This window comes from Macrobrachium nipponense, chromosome 46, assembly GCF_015104395.2.
Source record: "Macrobrachium nipponense isolate FS-2020 chromosome 46, ASM1510439v2, whole genome shotgun sequence".
In the NCBI taxonomy this organism is placed as follows: domain Eukaryota; kingdom Metazoa; phylum Arthropoda; class Malacostraca; order Decapoda; family Palaemonidae; genus Macrobrachium; species Macrobrachium nipponense.
Window position 1 is genome coordinate 4,320,364 of NC_061106.1, and position 21,527 is coordinate 4,341,890.

The following is a 21,527-nucleotide window of genomic DNA, read 5'->3' on the forward strand; positions in this document are numbered from 1 at the left end:
CCTGTGTCACTTTCTGACCAATGACAACGCTAATTACACACAAACACACACACACACACATATATATATATTATATTATATATATATATATATATATATTATTAATAATATATATATATATATATTTTTCTCATCTAACATCATTCTAATGGTCAACTGCCTTTTGTAGATAATGTAAACATACACGCATGCAATGTCACCCAGGAAGACAGTGGGCAATGCCACGCTTTTTTTCGGTATCTTTTCTCGGTATAATATATATATATATATATATATATAATATATATATATATATATATATATATATACACATACATATATATATAATATATATATATATATATATATATATATATATAATATATATATATATATATATATACATACATACATACATACATATACATGTCATTTTTCGGTGTGCTGTCGGTGAGTTGGTGTGCTGTTGTGTATACATTTACGAGTGTTATTCTCTTACTGTCAGTTCCAGTATCTTAATACATAACTGTTCTGCAAGACATGTAGACCTGTTGTTCTCAACGTGAAAAATAATGTCGGAATGTAACAACGTAGGGAGGAGCCTCGTTAACAGGAAATAATTTATTGAGCGACGTAGGAAGCCCCACGACGGGCTATATTAACATCAACCTCGTACTACTACAATGTCAGCCAATCACAGCTCCTGACACGTGTGTCCTGAGGCGTCAGATCCCGGCCTCCTCGCGATATCCTCTGCATCACCCGACTGAGGGACTCGTATTCGGCGGCCATACACATAGTAGTATGTCACATGTGAAGTAAGAGTAGCTATAAATTCATCGTGAACAAGTAAGCACTATACGAGTGTTCAAAATTATATAAGCTATGACTTCTGCTACATAATAGAAACAGAAGTACCTACATGACTACACGTTGCTTCACGGCCTGCTTTATAGTTAGTTGTTATCATGTCAACCGCAAAATGACACTAAATGAATATTGCTTTAAACGATACTTTGGATAACTAATACGAGAGCATTCCAAGTTTTCCAAAGTATAAACAGCATACCCGTCTACTGTTTGGGGCGCTGTTCACTGGTTTACCTAAGGTCGATAACACCATATTTACCGTTACACTCTCTCTCTCTCTCTCTCCACGCACACAAGAATGAGCGAAGACGCAAGTGAACAGTGCTAATCAAGTGATCTTTTCAGACCTGTAATTTTCTACTGCAGAGCAAATCGAAACTACTCAGTAACGGATATATCCGTGGCTACGCAGGTGCCTGAACTTGAACGAAAGTGAAATGTGCAACACGCGAGTGACTAGTCACGCAGAAAGCAGCCATGAAGGGGCTGTTTCTTCGGAATCCTCGAAGCAAGCGAGCAAAACTTTAGCACGAACGGGACACAGCTCCATTTCCGCATGGGTACGAAATCTTCTGGCATTTTTTTCTATAGTTGAACAAATTACTTCAGCGACATCACACACGGAGCACCTCCTCAAAGCAGGTAAGAAATATACAAGTTTTCATTTGTTAGTATTTTCCAGTGTAATGCTTACTATTCATAAGTAGATTAACATTCGAGCTTATTGTCTGCCCAAAAGAACAGGCAATAATATTAATAATTCTTTTTATGTTCAAACACCCATGGATTACCATTATCCAATAACTACACGATACTTTACGAACATCCTGAACTTTCCCGTTTAAAACATCTTGGGCTAGCGTTATAATTTTCAGAAATGTCCCCTTCATCTGAGAAAACTAAACGAAAAACAAAATAAATAAATAAATAACTGACTGAATTCATAAACTATTACTTCACACACTACACACGTATCGCAAGATATGTTGCAGAATGCAGTCAATACATAGTCACTTTTGCTATTCATTTTACGACAAATACTTATAGCAGCCGAGTTGTAAACAGCTAAGAAAAGGCCTGAACAGCTAATGTCGCAGGCATGGACTTAACCAGTCCTCTGATAAATTTACCTGATAACGTCTTGTATTAGAGATTACTGGATGATTAACTTCATATGCCTCAACGAACAAAATACCGCTGATAGTTGGACTAACAGGTCACACTATGTCTCGCGTCAAGTTACAGAAAATCACTGGTGTCCTGTTACCAAAATCTAAGCATAACGGGTCGTCAGGATTAAACGTGAGATTAGAACATAAAGAAAGTATCAGTGGTGAGGAGGTAAAATAAAAATCTTTTAAAACCGATTGTATTCAGACAAAAGAGCAAATGTGTTGCCCGTAAAAACGGAGTTAACAAACTTATTTCTCTCTGTGGCGGCCTAAGCGGTTTGCTGTCATCGTCTCCCATACTCATCTATATGTAATCACCATTACATATACATTCAAGAAGGAACCGTATACAGGTATAGTAGAGGATGAATATGGAGGGAAAGGAAAGACGACAAGAAAGCAAAATATCCAAAAAGACAATGGATAATTCTGATCGTGGATTTTAAAATGAAAATACTGTAGGGAAGTAAGTGCAAAGAAAACGTCGTTAAACAAAGAACTCCTACTGTGAAAGACGCAAAGTGATGCTCTCTGAAAAGAATATTATTGTGTTTGTGGAGTGAGCATTCCGTCAAAGGTGAAGGACAGAAGATGTGAACACAAGAATTCCCATAAAAACGACCATATGCTGCAAATACGAGGCTGGAGACTGGACAGTCTTAGAAATTGTTCGATTTACAAATATGCTATGAAAATGTGATTCATTGGCTGACCAGGGTGCGTAAGCTACGTCAGGATAAGGGAAAGGTTACAAAGATATGGGTTAGAAGAATAACCGTTATTTTGATTAAAGGTGATGGTGGTGCCTAGAATTCACAGGGGTTTACGTCATTTATTATATTAGGGAGGGTTTTTATTATATTAGGGAGGGTTTAAGTTTGAAATATGACTGAAGAAGTAAAAAAAAAGCAAATGAACACTGTACATGCAAGGAAGAAGGTCTCGGTATTAAATGCTGATTACTTAACAGTCATGCATATGTTTGAAAATGAAGGGAAAGCTGTGTTTGACATATATGTACCTGAAAAAAAAGACATTAATATAGAAGACGTAACAAGAAGAGGCACTAAGGATTTATTGTGACAGGTGTCTGGTTTGGTGTGATAGTAGCTCTTATGTATGGGTGCACCACGTCCCTGTGGCAAGTCAACATGTTTATCTAATGAAGTGATGCAAGAAGTCAGAGAGAATGCTTTAGTCACAGGTTTATGAGTCCTAGTCATGAATGGAGGGTGAACTGCCATTTACATGTGATACAAAACGAATTGGGGATAATAAAGAGAAACTGTAAAACACTGAAAGTCTGTAAAAAGAGAAATCTGAAAGTGAAAATGAACAAGAGTAAAATTAAGAAGATAAATGACAACCAGAAAGATGGAACCAAAGTTGGGGTGTTTGTGGAGATTGTCCAGCTAACTGTCCATTGATGTTATGATACATTGTTGGTATAGTATCTAATGAGGCGTAGGAAGGGTTGAAAAGGTAAAAATGTTTAAATGTGCAGAGTTTTAAAAGTCTTTGATGATGTGGAGGAAATGGGGCTGATGAAAATAATAATTCGGCGATGCTGGGAGAAAAGTAGAGGAGGCGACCTCATAAGTGCTGCATAGATGACATGTAGCTACAAAATGTCTGGAACGCAGAGCCTCTGTATCCAGGAAGAGTGAGTACGCAGACGCAACAGAGGTGAAATGTGAAGAATGTGTTGAGGGATTTGACGTAAAGCTGATAGCCTGCTGGTTAGGTATATAAGGGTGCTAATGTTGAAGTTATCTCCACAATAGTTTCATCAAGGTCCAGCGTGTAAAACATTTATGTGGCACTACGGATCACTTTGATTTTGTTGCTAGTCAGACTACGGTAAAGAAAATGGGTTAGAGTTGAAAAAAAAAAATGTATTCAATATTCATAACTATCAAATTTTATTATTTATCTCTTGACTAGGTCATAAAATCTGATGTTGAGAAAATAAGTTCTCGAATCTTCCTGGTTTACGCAACAAAGTGACTCACTCTGTGAACCAAATGTGTCGGCAGCTAGTCAGTTGAATTCCGCAAGTCTGCTTGCACTGAAATCACCTAGACACATTAAGTTAAAGTTATGTTGTTTGTACCCATCACTGCAAGTTATCATACCTTTGCTTGCCACATGCAGTGGTGGAACAGAAAACTGTAATGTTAAGCTCTGAATCACTACTTTATACTAAATGATTATAAGGAAGTCTTACTGTTGCCGTTCTTCGCATTGTGTCACTTACCGACAGACTAACTGGTAATCATCTTCAGTGCTTGTCACGATGTTATACTGTTGCAATCAAAATCATACTATTAATATTTATCTAAGAATAAGAATTATATCATTCGCCTGTATAGGACCCAATGTTTAATCCGTACATCTCACTAAGAAATTGAAATTTTACGTTAGGGTTTGCTAATCCTTTTTGATTTTTGAATGTATATACATGTTTTTAGTCTTCGGTAGGTATTTTCATAAGAACGGTAGACCAATAAAATTTGCTGTAGCATTTTCTCCGTTACTTTTTAAACATTTACACTTTTCTCCAATGAAATTGGTACGCTCTTTTTTTCTTTTTCATTTGCTGCTCTGATTCTGGTCTATTTGCTAAGCTTACTATCGTTCTCTATACATCAATTTCTTCGGTGGAACATAGGAACTTCCAACTTTTATTCCTTATCTTGTTTCTTTTAATGACCAGTCTTACCCTAACCTGTAACATTTTCATCTCTATTATCCAAGTATGCATTTGGTCATGAATGGTGACTAACTAAACCTGACACACATTGTCCCTTAACTCCGTCAGGTAGCGTAGTCACACGAATAGCAATAAAACCACTCAAGGTCACTAGCTTTTATTTTGTATGATCATATTTTAATGAGATATTGCCAATGGTCTGCAAATAACATACTTGATTTGCGTTAGTTATATACATGTTGCTGAATTTCTTTATTTGGGATGTTTAAATGTTCAAGTCTTGTATGTCTCACAGCTTTTATGAAATTTGCAATTTCTACTCATTATCGTCATATATCAAAGCAATTGTCCACTGAATACTGTTCGTTCCTATGGTACTATTTTACGTCAGAGTTAAAAGCTTATATATGAAGTGTTTTATTAGTCATAAATTTTACTCTGATTATCTGAATGACATTCTTTTAGATGACCATGTTCAGTTTTAACAGCAATACCTTCGTACTATATGTCTACTTTCACTCCTTAAAGGGGAGGCAAAGGAGTCAAGGGTGGATCTGGCGTCTTCAGTTGTGCTTAATTCAGGGAAGGAGTTCACAGAATTATCCATATCATGCAACGGTCATCCGTGTTTGGGTTTAGCCTACACATCAAGGAATGCAGGTTCTTGCAACTGTCCAGGCTTTTCACAAGTATGCCAAGAGATTACTATTAAAGACAACGGCCAACTCGACAACTTACAGGCAACTCGAAGAGATAATACACCTGCCTATGCAAACAACCAAGTACTTCTGCAGAGATAACCTTTCACTTCATTCAACCACCTGTTATCCAAATCAGCGGAAATTATTTCTTCAGCGGCTACGAACGAGGGCGGCGCCACACTTTTCAGTTTCTGGATTCTTAAAAAAATTTTGGAATTGAAGCTTGCTCCATAAATACACAAGCACAGTTTATTTCCAACGAACATATTCTGTGAAACTTGAAATACACAACACACTTCTCTGTTTCGGTGAATATCATTGTAAAGAATATTACACCCGAGTTGGCTTTTAACTAATAAAAAGGTCTAGAAGCCAAATTCATTAGGTTAATGCGAATCTTCATATATGAAACCAGGCTTACCAACATTGTGACTTGTCTAAGGCCTGGGTCACACATTGGCGATCTCAGACCGCGACTTTCGTAAAGGCTAGGTTTGGCGATCAATCTCCTCTAGTCGCGGGGTTTGGGCTCAAAAAAGAAGAAGAAAAAAAAAAAAATGTCAGCTGATATCCACTCCATGACGACTTCCGCTATGAACCATTACAACATCATTGCGCAAGTTGAGATGAGATTAGGTATTTATGTAGTCGCACGCGCAAGTCACCGATGATTTAGGCCACATCCACATTTAACGGTTTTTACAGGACGGCGAGGACCGTGAAGGCCTGACGATTTTTGACAATTTATTTGCGATTTAGTTACGTAATATTCCGACTTACACACACACACACACACACACATATATATATATATATATATATATATATATATATATATATATATATATATATATATATATATATATATATATATATATAGCCAAAGTACTAGGTCTATCTCGCTTTTTCATTTTTTACCTTCGTGGCAAAAAACCTTTATATATATATATATATATATATATATATATATATATATATATATATATATATATAATATATAATCTAATAACTAGATCAATATTTTCCAGTTATCTATCTCCCATAGATTCAGAGTGTTTCAGAACTCCCATAAATCTTCATGATCGTATCGAGTCCTTGGTGTTAGCCGCTTGTTTGATGCGCAACTATTACAAAAAAATCCTACTGCCAGGAGTGTGGCAAATCGAGAAGACTCAAAGACACGTGAGGTCGTCTTCGTGATTATGTAAACTCCCGTTCAGGCTTCGTTCATTGGCAGGAATCAGTGATATACTAAAAAAAAAAAAACGATAAAAAATGCATTTTCATGCTTCAGAATTTTTGTTGAAAAACTGTAAATTTCCTGAATAAAACCTAATATTAAAAAATAATTACATAATTACCTAATACATTTCTTTTAAGTAGTATTCAGTGATATTTATCTATAGCTGAAGTTCTCAATTATATTAAGAATACCTACTGAAAATCTTTAATGCAATATATATTATACTCAAAATAGAAAATACCTTTTCATTTCTTATACTTTAGAACATATTAATATATTGACTTTGACTGCAATGAACTTATTAAAGAAAATCATGTTAAAAAACTGTAAATTTCGTGTATAAAAGTTAAACATCATCATTATTTATATTAAAGAATATACTTTCGTTTAAGTTGTGTTCAGTGCCAGATTTAGCTATATCTGAAGTTCTCAAATTATATCAAGAATACAGAAAATCTTGAATCCAAAACCGAGCCCTTGAAATACATTTATAGGCTGCCGACGCACTAGACACATTCTGACTCACTACGCAGCCCTACTGCGCACGTTTTGGCTGTACCAAGTACATGGCGTATGTTGTACTGGATGCTGTAACTCACCATTGCTAGTTACAACTTGCGTGATCAAATGCCGTAAGTCGAGAGGCCATTAGGAAATTGTTGCGTGTTGCGCCATGACATGGCAACTTTTGACAGTAGTCGTGGAATGACGGCTCCTATGCAAGGCAGCATTGCATAGTCGCCACCCCTGGCGCAAAGTCGTCAAAGTTCGGGGACTTGGTTACGATTTATGCCGATTTATGGCGAACTGGTTGTAATGTAAGCGTAGTAGGGTCGTAATGAGGAAAATTTCGGCTGTTACGACATACGCGGTTTGAAATCGCCAATGTGTGACCCAGGCTTAAGAATGCATTACTACTTCTTATAATTAACAACAACTTACTACTGCGTGCAAGACACTGGCGTAAACAACAGCAAGTACTGACAAACAATCGAACCGAGAAACAGCTGTTTGCCGAGTCAGAATTTACTAATTTTCAATGGTGACTTCCCGTAAATAATAAAATTTTTATTCGTCCTTCCCTCACATGGAGAAGAAAATGTTATGAAAGTATGCCATTAAATTTACGGTATTACTTCATAAATAAAGTAAGTCGAATATTTAAACCCCGCAGTCACGATTTACGGGAAAAAATGACTCCGAAATGCGTTTCATTTAGCAACTAATGCTGTGATGGTGTCGGTACAACGCAATCAGCTGATTTCAAGCATGTAAACATTACCAGAATGCAAACGGCGCCTGGACGATGTCTTCGTAAATTATAATACAATAATAATAAGACCTTGATGCATAAAATATAACTGCATACAGCATGTAAAACAGGTGCTAATAAAATTATCATTCTTGAAACAACTGTTACTCACATTTTGCAAAATTGGATATCTTTCGGTGCAAACAACCTTTGCGGGGTAAAGTCAGTCTCTCTCTCTCTCTCTCTCTCTCTCTCTCTCTCTCTCTCTCTCTCTCTCTCTCTAAAAACAAACAAAAGCAGCTGCAGATTTTTAGGTTTTGGCTGAAAGCAAGAACCAGAAATATTCGAAGTGCCGGAAAACATTGAAATGTGACAGCAACGACGAACCGGTAAACATTTACGGGGAGATTCTTTTATGGAGCAGGACAGAATTTTCATAGGAAACTAAACCTAATGAAAAATAGCAATTATTCATAAGTTTTGTTCTACTTATAATAACAAAGCAATATATGTATATGTGGAATGAGTTGTCGGTGTTGGGATTTTCTGTGTTCTTGCTATGGTAGCCTGATCCTACGGGAGCCGGTTTAAAGAGATCGGATTGTATTAAGTTGCTTCTTCCCGTGATAAAAGATATATATATATATATATCAAGAGCCAGCAGGAAAAATGAAAAACAGCAGTACCTAGCGCTTTCGTGTATTCTTGACACACCTCATCAGGGTACAATATATAAAAGAATGAAAAATAGCTTCGAAATATCAAAGGTAAACATAAAAACAAAAAAGTAAAATACAGAACAATCAAACAGCCAAGTCAAGAAGCAAATGGTCCACAGCCTAGAATTACACTTAAAGGACAACAACAAATGGAAATGGAACTACTAAGCAGTCAATTACATAGTTACGAAGTTGTCAACAATACATTTCGTAAGCCAGTTATCTAGTTTATATTGTCCGTTGCTAATATTAAAAACACTACATGACTTATATTTTATTATACTAGATTCTATAATATTTCTTTTAATAATGTCTCTACAAAATAAATTTCCTTTGAATTGTTCCAATTAATTGCGTGATTAAAATTATTCATATGTAAAAAGAGAGCACTCGATGTACTTCCTACACGTACACAATATTTATGTTGATTTAATCTTGATGCCAGTAGTTTGCCACTTTGACCAATATATTTTTTATCACAATCTCTGCATGGAATTTCGTAAATGCAACCCGTTTGTAAATTTGGAGAGTTCCTTATTAAAATTGTTCTTACAGACTTAGTGTACTAAAACAACGTTAACATTAAAACTTTAAACATTTTTGGCAAAGAAAGAAACCTGTTGTCAAAAGGTAAAACAAGCAAATTACTAGGGTCAAAAGCCTGTACACATGGTCCACTGCAATAAAAGGTTTTCTTAGCCTTTCTTAAAGCAACATCAACTAAAAATGCCGGATACTTCAATTAAAGCAATATCATAAATCTTGGTAATCTCGTCTTCTAAAAATTCAGGACAACAAATTCTTAAAGCTCTTAAAAACATGGAAGAGAATACAGAGAGTTTATTTTTCATTCTTTTATATATTGTACCCTGATGAGGTGTGTCAAGAATACACGAAAGCGCTAGGTACTGCTGTTTTTCATTTTTCCTGCTGGCTCTTGATATACAATCTTCACGTGTTACTTGTGATCGTATAACATATATATATATATATATATATATATATATATATATATATATATATATATATATTGTTTATTTACAGTTGTGCTATATATCTAATGACGTTATTTTGGTTCTTGTTACCTTTACAACTTAAGAGTTGAGACATGAATGGATATAGTCACAGGTACTTAACACAAATGACATTTTTGCTCGTGATATTTTGATGATCCAACTTAGCGTTATCAACTTATGTGTGAAGTGACAAAAACTAGTAACAACTTTGAATAAGTTCAATGCAGTCTGCTACTGCAGCTTACAGTTAGTTTCCAGGGAGCGGAGATGAAGAAGAGGGAACGGGATAGGTTGAAATCATGGAACTATAAAACATGGAATGGACATGAGCGAAATCGCCGTATGCAGCCAGCCGCCATTGCAAAGCATGGCGAGAGCTTTGTAACACAATGCCCACCTAGCCAATCGCCATGTTGAAGTGTAAGCTCTTAATTTTCGATGACAATATATTGTCATCTATGACATTTGTTGCATTATGTTAAAGTAAATTTAGTGGTACACATTATTCAAATCTAGTAATTTCTGCTTACATGATAATACATTTAAAATATACCTAAAATTATTAGTATTAATTAGAATGACATTATAATTGATCTGTAAAAATATTTATATCAACAAGTGTGTTTCTATTTGTAATAATGACGGATATAAGTAAGCAATAGGCATAAGTCATGGTGATAGGGTAAATCCCTAGGTAACACAGGCTGGACAGCAAGGTGAGAAGACCTAGGTAGTGCATAAAATGCAAAGTAGAGTATAAAGACTGTGATACTTAGAAGGATATTAAATATAAGGGGTTCAACAGGTTTCAGTGTTAAAATTTATTACATAACCCATGGCAAAGACATGAAATCACTCAGTCTCAGTACATGGCATGCATGAATATTTCTATTGTATGAGACATATACGTGCTTCATTGGATTCATTGGAAAGTGCTTTTCAAGAGCTTTTAATTGAAGATAAATTTATTAAAATTTATATTAGAAAATTTGGAACAGTATAGTAAAAAAACGAACCCTGGCAAATTGCATATCTGAATATCTTTCCTTAAACACTGCAGTGCCGTATTTTCTACATTCTTGATTATATATGCATTTAAAAGGGATTTTCAAGACCTTTCCAATGAGCCTATATTTATTAAAATCGGTGGAAAATTAAGGACGACAGAGTGAAAAAAGCATCTGCAGACTATGCTTTAATAGCTTAATTCAGCTTCTTCTCCACCCTTTCCAATGGCGCCGCACAGTGACAATCAGTGTCAATACATTTACACATGCATGTCCATTCCATGTTTATAGTGCCATGGTTGAGATTTTGAAGAGATTTTGGAGGGTCATGAACCTTTAGTGTTAATGATGATATTTTTTAATATATTTACGTGACAAGGATATTTAATTGAAAAATAAATTTTGACAACAGAAATGAAGCTAGTGTTAAGTATAAAGTTGTGAGGAAATTTACATGACAGTATTTGATATATTTGCAAATAGTAAGAATTGAAAATTGATTGAAAGTGAACTCCATAATTTCATAAACAGGTTTACTAATTACTAATAGTGTTACTTTCCTTGGTATATTAGTTTTGTGTAATTTTCTTTGGCCCCCCAAAAAATTATCTTTAGGCGCCCCCATTGATGGAATGCCAGCTACACTACTGGCAACAGAATTCTCTGCACTCATGAAAACTGTCCCGTCATTTTACACTTAAGGTAATCAAATCAAAGACACAGTGACATCACGTAATCTAAGTTCAAAAGAAATGGTGTGCTAAAAAAATGAGGGCCACCAGTAGCAATAGCGACGACAAAAGTTCTCAAAGAAAATGGAGCTTATGAAAATCTGTCAAGGGAGATACAGTATGTTCTGATGATGGTCTACAATATAACACAGTATATCACAGGTATACTGTCAAATATTCACAGTCACCAATAAGAGTTGCTTAAACTATGCAAATCGGAAACAGGAACACCATGAAAGGTAAAAGTTGAGGTTTATGCCTGCACTGACAAGATCAACCAATTCAGTCCACATGTACAAGCTAGCAAACATGCTATTTTAAATAGTGAAGGAGCAAACGTGAAAGAAGTTGGCAGCTTTGTCATATTGTACTATTGCAGTTTGAAAGGCCATTAATCCAGTCACAAATTAAAACTGTAAAATGCCAGAGGTTGCAGTGATGTGTAAAAAAACGTAATTCCTCATACAATACTCATCAAAACTGCTAGCAATGCACCAAGAGTCTTTTGTCAATTATCATCAGTCTTTTTTATGCGCAAAATAGATAAAGTATTTCATTATAGATAAAGCATTTATAAAACATTAAGTCTGTGTTTGTAAAGAGACATTGTATTCTATATCATGCGAATATCCAATGGAAGAACCTGACCACCGAGTCAAAATCCTTAACTTCCACAGCTGAACCATACATAAATATGAATACACTTACCACTTGCAGCATTCATCTAAGAGCAACGGACTAACCTGAAATAGAAATATAACATGAATTAACACTTGAGCAGAATTCTATAATAAATTTGATAACACATAACTTCAATCGACAGAACGCCAGGAGCTAGCTATTCAGTGGGCTCCAATTGTGTGGTTACATTCAAAGGAGCAATTTTATCCAAGTTCGGTTGTGAATTTTCTACGGCACGTTAAACCAAGGTTAGTTTATCTAAATATTCACGTCTATACACATTCATAGAAGGAAGAACCAAAGAGGCATTATGCATAATTTCTTTTTATCAAAAAAAATATCATCATTTGGTAATTTTGAATAGTACATGAAATACAAAAGTTGCTATAACCTTTTTTATCTGTACAATTTTGACTGATATATAAAAAAAACACGACTTAAAAGTATTTTATAATTTAAGATTACAAAATTTTTATGATACATAATTCAAATAATATTTATATCTTCAAAACACGCTATCATGCAATATAATTTATAGAATCAGAAAAATGATTAAGGATGACTTTTGTAGAAATTAGAAATGAAAGAAAAGTCTTTAAAAATAAAGCATTTTTTCAGTACAAAACAATTCCTTTTACAAAGCCTTACAGTTACAGGTCATCCACCGGAAACAGCTCTAAAGACTAAGCTAAGCAGGTAAAGTATATGTGCGGGTACCAATTGAATAAATTACTGTATGTGTTGTTTGATCCACCTGCAAACAATGCAGCCAAGTCGGCCAGTGGACACTCCTTGTTAGTAATGGATTGTATTGAAAAATTTTTTTTACTTTTATCTTCAAAAGATTATATTTGCTTCACTGTAAACACTAACTTCATATAGCCTGAATAGCATTTTATATAGAAGGTGCATTGGGCCCCTGATGTTCCGACAGTGAGATGAGGCCCTGAAGGGACAAAGGGGCCCCTGATTAAGGCAAGTAATACGAGAAACCCAAGGCTCAAGGCTTGTTTAACTCCCACCCCAAATACCCCATTATCTGAGACCAGATCCTAACTTGCAATATTCTTTCACTGCGTGAGTGTTGACTTTACTGGCAATATTGCAGAAGCAGACACAGAGGGAGGAAAGTTTATGCTGAGCAGTGGCACTATGAATATTAATTAAATGTGTGGTCCAACATGTTCACCCATGAAAATTTGTATCTAATAATGCTCAGACATTTTTCCAAGCCCACATTTTCCTTTGGGAGACCTCAGAATAACTAGAAGTAAGAAAATACTGTACCTAGTAGACAGCAATCTTGACTGCAAGTTTATATAGTTGAGCTTGTCAAATCTAGCCTGATTACTGTAATGTTCAAAAGAAAACTCCCGCTCGATACCATTAACAGTTGATCCACCTCATGTCATTAGTAACAAGCTTTACTATCTACTCTCCTCGAGTAAACTTCTATATGGAAAGAATTTGAGCCCTTGCCCCCATTATTGAGCATGGAGACCGATCCTTTATATAGTGACCTTGGTCACCCCATACTATCAAAACTTTTAAACAGTACACTTGGACACAGACTAGAGAGTGCCTCATGTTTCTGTGAGAATGTTAACGAAATGTGGAGACAATCCAGAAATACTCCTCAAGATATGAGATCTGGTTCTCTTGGATGCATAAAAAAGCTAACAATATTAGTATCTCCTATGAGTAACTGAGGCACTGCATCAATAACCAAATGATGTACTTTAATCTGTTAATGTTTGCACTATAACAGGAATGTTCAAGAATGCTCTCAACAGCTTCATACCCTAGGACAGTGGTGTTGAATCACATCCTCCCAGCAGAGCACACCAATCAGTAGCATCACTGCCTCCTTTATCATGCCTCTCACTAACACCAGAGGTTGTCACATTCCTGGCTACAAGAAATGCAGCCATAACAGCCCTTGCATGGACCAAGAGCTGGTTTCAAGCAAATGCTGTATAAAGAATACTCTTAATTATTTTCTATAATAGACATCCTGGACCCTTTTTTTTATAATGTCTCATGTCTCAACAGTAGCCAATTTGTGGAAAAGAGAGAGAGAGAGAGAGAGAGAGAGAGAGAGAGAGAGAGAGAGAGAGAGAGAGAGAGAGAGAGAGAGAGAGAGAGAGAGACTTGAGACTTAAATATTTCTGTACTTAACCCCTTGATAATATCGATTTCTTGAGACAACAATGTAAAAGTGCCTAACCTCGTGGTCTATCTAGAGTCACAAGTATATAACTGAAATTCAGCTCGAATTAGAACTAAGACCCATTGAATGTTTATAATATTACTATTTTCAGCAAATATGGAAAAGGAAAATTTTTGGCTATGAACAACGGTGAAACTGAAGTGATATTGCCATCACTTCCACGAAGACGGCAGAGCTGGGATACCTATCTACTGGCTTCTTATAATGTAGGTAAGTAATCTAATTTTTTACATTAAATATATACAGTATTGACTTTCATTTTATGACTGGGGTAAGATCTCCTCCATCATACAAACACTGAAAAGGATGCAGGTCGAGGAACTGCAGAAAATGTATTTACTATTAACTCTATATAGATCCTTGATATAATATGCTTACAAATAATATATATACTACTAGCACCATTAGTGTACATTACCTACTATGCTACGTTTGACCAAATATCTTTGATATGCTTATCCATCTTTTGAGGACATTTGTTTTATTTCATTTTTATTTGTGCAATACCATTTATATGTCATTTAAAGTTTATATTTCATTTATACTTATATTTCTCAGAAATTTCACCAGTCAAAAGTGCAAGTAAAGTAGGTCAAAGTAGGTCATAACTAGAAAACAGTGTGTATTATAATACGGTAAGTCCAAACACATAAAGCAACATTGATACAAAATATAAAAGGTCTTGTCAACTGAACTGTTATTACTTAAATTTTAGTCAATAATATTCTTAATCTTTTATCAATGAAGTCTTTGTTAGCTTCTTAACTGCTACAGTCAAAAAAAAAAAAAAAAAAAAAAAAAAAAAAAAAAAAAAAAAAAAAAAAAAATGTTGATCAAGGAAGCTGCATTTTTGCGATTCCAAAAAGCACAGAATGACAGATTTTGGTAATATAAAATGGGGTTCTGTGGATTCATCAAGTGATTATTTTAGCCCAACAAGTGGGTAATTTCTTGGTTAAATATCATCCAGGCTCACAGTCTCAGTTGTATTTTTATGTTCAAACCCAATTCAGTTTCCACTGAAGGTAGAAATTCTTCATTGATCTAACTTATACTTGATTATTTTAAAGTATAATGAGTACGCAGAACAATTCTTAAAATCATCATAGATTTCCTGGTTGATATGTCTGCCATGGCAATATATCAACCAGAAAATATATAATGAGTTAATACATACAGTAGTCACTTTACCAGGTATTCAGATACTCAGATTCAGATATTGGATATAATGAAACATAATTTCAAACAACAGTGTTAAGAGGCTAAAAGATTTAAGGGAACAGTCAACGGAATGGGGTTGAGAAGTGGGGACAGCGACAATTGCACAGAGAAGAGTACTACTGAAGTTGAAAAAATGAAGGCTTCAATCATAATCATCATTGTTATTTATAATACAACTACTCATAATGAACAAGCAGTCTCTAGAACAAACAATATCACACACACACACACACATAAATACTGTGAACTTACGCGAGATTAGGTTCCGGACCCCCTCGCGTAAGGGGAAGTTTCACGTAAGTTTGGCATGGTCTCTAAAAATGCTAATAAAAGCCTGCTTCTAGAGTCTGAACACTAAATATGACCATAATCATGCTACCTAAGTATTAAGCTAACTTTTCAATGAAATTAAAGTAACTGTAATTTGATTTAAAAGTTAGATTAATACATTACCCTTAAAAAAAAAGTATAACTGGTTGGCGTAAAAATAGTTATAGTAACTATTACGTACATACGTATCCATTTTTGTACATATACTAACGTTACCCGTAATTCATGGGTACCATTTTCTTTTTCCCTCGGAGTAAAAGAAGTTTTCTTTGCGTCACTAAGTAAACTTCATAAATCTGTTATAACGAAGGTACACAATTCAATAAAATAAAGAAAACATGTACATACATACATAATGTTTGCAGAGGGTGAAGGTGAAATTCAATCAATTTAAAATCATGTACTAGTGTGAGGGAGAGAGATAAATACCTAAGTCATGTGATGTGAGGTAAAACTCTGGAGGGGTATCATCTTTAAAAGCGCAAATGGGATCACATTTTCTGAAAGTACATTAACCCTTAAACGCCGACTGGACGTATTGTACGTCAGCTAAAATTGTCTGTCGGGTGCTTAATTGATGTACGATACGTCGACTACAAAATGTTTTTTTAAATATTCGCGGAAAAATAGTTATCCGCCTAGTTTGCAAAAAACTTTAAATCATGCGCCTTGAGGGATGCTGGGAGTTCACAGATCAAGCTGTTGTTTTGTTTACAAGCGTTACCCAGGCACACATGCACGAATTTCTTTCTTTTCGCACTAAAAAGCATCAGTGACACATCTCAGAAATTCTTTCGTCACTTTGTCGTAATTTTTGCACCATTTTAATTAGCCGTTACATAGTTTTATATATGAAAATGTGCTTAATTTCATGTAGAATACAACAAAAACAACCCATGGTTGTAGCTTTTATCAGTGTTGAAATATTTTTATATAAATCATGATAAGTGCCAAAATTTCAACCTTTGGTCAACTTTGACTCGACCGAAATGGTAAAAAAACCCAATTGTAAGCTAAAACTCTTACATTCTAGTAATATTCAATCAGTTGCCTTCATTTTGCAACAAATTGGAAGTCTCTAGCACAATATTTCGATTTATGGTGAATTTTTGAAAAAAACTTTTTCCTTTTGTCCGCACGGTAACTCTGCTGAAAAAATCAGAAATTCTTTTGTCAGTTTGTCATAATATTTGCACCGTTCTATATTAGCCTTTACAAAAAGTTTTGTATATGAAAATGTGCGCAATTTCTGTAGAATATAACTAAAAACAACCCATGGTTGTAGCTTTTATTAGTTTTGAAATATTTTCATATAAATCATGATGTGCCAAAATTTCTACCTTCGGTCAACTTTGACTTGACCGAAATGGTAAAAAAACGCAATTGTAAGCTAAAAATCTTACATTCTAGTAATATTCAATCATTTAACTTCATAGTGCAACAAATTGGAAAACTCTAGCACAATATTTCGATTTATGGTGAATTTTTGAAAAACACTTTTTTCCTTACGTCTGTGCGCGGTAACTCTGCCGAAAATCTCAGAAATTCTTTCGGCAGTTTGTCGTAATGTTTGCACCGTTTCATATTAGCCGTTACATAAAGTTTTATATATGGAAATGTGTGCAATTTAATGTAGAATACAACAATAAATAACTCATGGTTGTTGCTTTCATCAGTTTTGAAATATTTTCATATAAATTGCAATAAATGGAAAAAATTCGACCTTCGGTCAACTTTAACTCGACCGAAATGGTAGAAAACTGCAATTGTAAGTTAAAAGACTTACAGTCTAGTAATATACAATCAATTACCTTCATTTTGCAACAAACGGGAGGTCTCTAGCACAACATTTCGATTTATGGTGAATTTTTGAAAAAAACTTTCTTTTACGTCCGCGGTAATATGTTCTCTGTGTTGCTTTGATCGTTTTACAATTTGCTATATACCAAAATTATCACAATTTAGTGTACATTACAACAATAAAAAAATTAACTCATTAGCTTTAACCGTTTTGCTCACAGAGCGATTTGTATACAATTATATATGAACATTTTTTTTGCGCTGTCATATATTCCAATGCAGTGGTACCTCGACATACAAAATGCTCAACTTACAAAAAATTCGAGTTACGAAAGCAAATACGAAGATTTTTTTGGCTCTTCATATGAAAATAGTTCAGGTTACGAAAGGTTGTTGCTGTAAAGTCCCGAGATTCGCCCGGACCACCGATAACAATTTTAAAACTCGCGCGCCGCCAACTGAGTAGACTCGCCACCATCCTCCTGCTCTCCCATTGGTTCCTGATGCTAGTCACCGCCATAAGATCCTGCTCTCCTATTGGTCAGCATCTCTCCCATGATCCTATCATGCATCTACGTAGTGGCGTGCTTTTTCGGCCACTCGGCAGCAGCATCGTTATCGTAAGCACGTGGAATTCGTTCGTTCTATACAATTTCGTTTATTAACGTAAATTTCTTAGTGATTTCGTTGTAGTACTACTTTATATCGTGTTATGTGAGAACTTTACTACCTATGTATACTACATAACTTAATTACGTACAGTATAACGTAGTAATGGGTCCCAAGAAAGTTGAAGTTCACAGAAAGAAGAGGATGCTTTCTTTGGAGACAAAGATGGAGATAATTAAAAAGTATGAAGCTGACATGCGATTGAGTGTGATCACACAGGAATATGGCCGAAATCCGTCGACAATAGGCACCATCCTTAAGCAGAAGGAAGCCATCAAAGCAGCTACACCTTCCAAGGGCGTGACTATTTTGTCTAGCAAGAGGAGCCACGTGCACGAGATGGAAAGGCTGCTTCTTGTCTGGATAAAAGACAAAGAAATCGCTGGCAATACGATAACTGAGACGGCAATCTGCCACACGGCCAGCGCTATTTTCGGCGGTTTGATTGCCCAGGCAGAAGACGACGGAGGAGAAGGGACATCGACGCCAACCCCAGACTTCAAGGCTTCGCATGGATGGTTAAAAAAATTCTGTAAACGGACTGGCCCCCATTGGGTGGTGCAGCATGGGAAGGCTGCCAGCTTGGACACGAAAGCGGCCGAAGCCTTCATTAAGACGTTCGATGAGATGACGATCAACGAAGGCTACAGTTCTCAGCAAGTCTTCAACTGTGATGAGACTGGCCTTTTTTGGAAAAAAAATGCCTTGTTGGACGTACATCATGCAGGAAGAGAAGAAGCTACTCGGGCATAAGCCTATGAAAGACAGGCTTACGCTCGTACTTTGTTCCAACGCCAGTGGGGATTGTAAGGTGAAGCCCCTACTGGTCTATCATTCCGAGACTCCTCGAGCCTTCAAGGCCCACAAAGTGCGAAAGGAGAAGCTTCCAGTGATGTGGAGGGCTAATGCAAAAGCCTGGGTAATGAGACTTTTGTTCACCGAGTGGGTAAATCTGTGTTTTGGTCCGACAGTGAAGAAATTCTTGGAAGAGAAGCGTCTCCCCCTCAAATGTCTGTTGTTGTTGGACAATGCCCCTGCTCACCCTCCTGGCCTCGAGGAAGATATCCTAGCGGAGTATTCTTTTATCAAGGTTCTTTATCTTCCGCCTAACACCACCCCTCTCCTCCAGCCCATGGACCAGCAAGTGATATCGAACTTCAAGAAGCTGTATACGAAACATCTTTTCAAGAGATGATTCGACATCACCTATACCACAAACCTCACCTTACGTGAATTTTGGAAGGAGCATTTCGACGTCGTCATATGCATCCGACTCATCGATCAAGCTTGGCAGGAGGTTTCGAGGCGAACCTTGAATTCTTCGTGGAGGAAACTCTGGCTTGATGCCGTATCCGCCCAAGACTTTGAGGGATTTGACGTGGGCGAAGCTGGTGCTGCAGATTCAGGAACAGTTGACGATCCTGAAACTGTTTTGCAACTAGATCTTGACGAGATCGTTGCACTCGGCAAGTCCATGGGGCTGGTCGTCGACGAGGGTGACATCAATGACCTACTCAAGGAGCACCAAGAGGAGCTTACGACGGATGACCTGAAGGAGTTGGAGGCCATGCAGCATAACGTCGTTCAAGAAGAGTTCTCTAGCAGTGGCGAGGAGGAGGACGACGACCCTATGACAACGGCAGAAATTAAGGATGCTCTAGCTGCTTTTCATAAGGTGCAATCATTTGTAGAAAAGACACACCCCGAAAAGGCTTACACAGGTCATATGCTTGCGCAGTTCAATGACGTTTGCCTGAGTCGTTTCAGGAACATTATGAAAAGTAGGCAGAAGCAATCTTCCTTGGATAGTTATTTTTTAAAGAGGCCTTTAGTAGGAGTAAGCAAAAAGGAAGATCCAATTGATACTATGAAAAAAAAGAAAGTTGAAAGTGGTGAAGAAATTGAAATTTTGTAAAAATAACGTAAAGTATAAAAAGTAAAAAGGTAAAATAAAAAAAGACAAAAAAAAGGTAAAAATAAAAAAAAGACAAAAAAAAAAATAATTTTAAGTTTTTTGTAAAGCTAAGTGTTACAGTTTTGTTAATGTGTTTTGTAAAGTTTAGTTTGTTACCTGACATTTTTAATGTGTTTCGTTAAGTTAAGTGTATGTACTATGTAACAAATTTTCTGCCGTTTGTCCTCCTCCTCTGTCACCACTTTTGGAGATAGCCTCACACAAAAGGTAAGGTTCCACATTTTACTACATATGTACGTATGTAGGTACGGTATTTCCTGTATACCATCTACACTAATACACTTTATTTACAGGTACATATTAGTAGTAAGTATTAAGTTAGGTATTGAATGTTCCAAATTGTTGTAGTATTTCATTGTTTATTGGCCAATTTAGCTCTATTATAAAATCTACTGGGGTGTTTTTGTAGGGCTTGGAACGGATTAGGCATTTTACATGTAAAATGCGGTTCAAGATACGAAACGCTCATGTTACGAAGGCCGCCTCGGAACGGATTCATTTTGTATGTCGAAGTACCACTGTATTTATATATGAAAATGATATTTTTTTCATTTCTGATGGTTGCATACTAAACTTCAGGCAATGACAAAAAAAGGAGCCAAAAATGAACTCTTAATCTTAAAAACTAAGCATGCTGTGATTTAAAAAAAAAAACTTTTTTTCGGCGCTAACTCCCAAACTCTGCCGGCATACGAGAGACACTTTGGGAAATAGCGGCTCAGCGTTTAAGGGTTAACTGTATGTGCTGTAATAACTAAACATAGTACATACAGATTGTATCAGCACATTTCTCCGAGGTTAAGATAACCATTTTCACAGAACGACAAATCTATGTCTCTGATATGTTTTACTAGTTGATCCTGAAGGTGACAAACACTGAATTATGTATGGCCTTTGTATATATTTTGAAAAATATGAATAGCATACACAGAATCTCCAAACTGAAGGAATATCATCTTTGAAAAGTGCAGTAACTTGTGAATGGGATTGCATCTTGTAAAAGTATGAATATGCACTAACTGTAAGTGCTGTAATTACCTTTATATCATATTTACCTATGCATGTACAAAAATAAAAATAATAAAAATAAATAATAACAGATATTTATTCAGAAAAGATTTAAAATTTAAATATTTACATAATAAATTAAAAATAACATTTTGCAGTTCGCGCTATTGTGAATTCGCACAACTCGAATCGCATCTATCTATCTATCTA

General features: G+C 35.8%; 1 protein-coding gene and 1 long non-coding RNA gene across 4 annotated transcripts in view; both read left to right on the forward strand.

The window, feature by feature from the left end:
• LOC135214735 (actin-related protein 8-like) overlaps positions 1 to 21,527 on the forward strand; it is a gene marked incomplete in the record, with an annotated part of 206,757 nt that overhangs the window by 156,988 nt on the left and 28,242 nt on the right.
• LOC135214737 (uncharacterized) lies at positions 670 to 14,524 on the forward strand. 3 transcript variants are annotated; one of them, XR_010314455.1, is made up of 4 exons: positions 670 to 828; positions 1,195 to 1,491; positions 12,227 to 12,332; positions 14,406 to 14,524. It is a non-coding gene; the product is annotated as an uncharacterized LOC135214737 (long non-coding RNA). The 3 variants fall into 3 exon arrangements; XR_010314456.1 differs by having other exon boundaries at positions 671 to 828; positions 1,216 to 1,491; XR_010314454.1 differs by lacking the exon at positions 670 to 828 and having other exon boundaries at positions 859 to 1,491.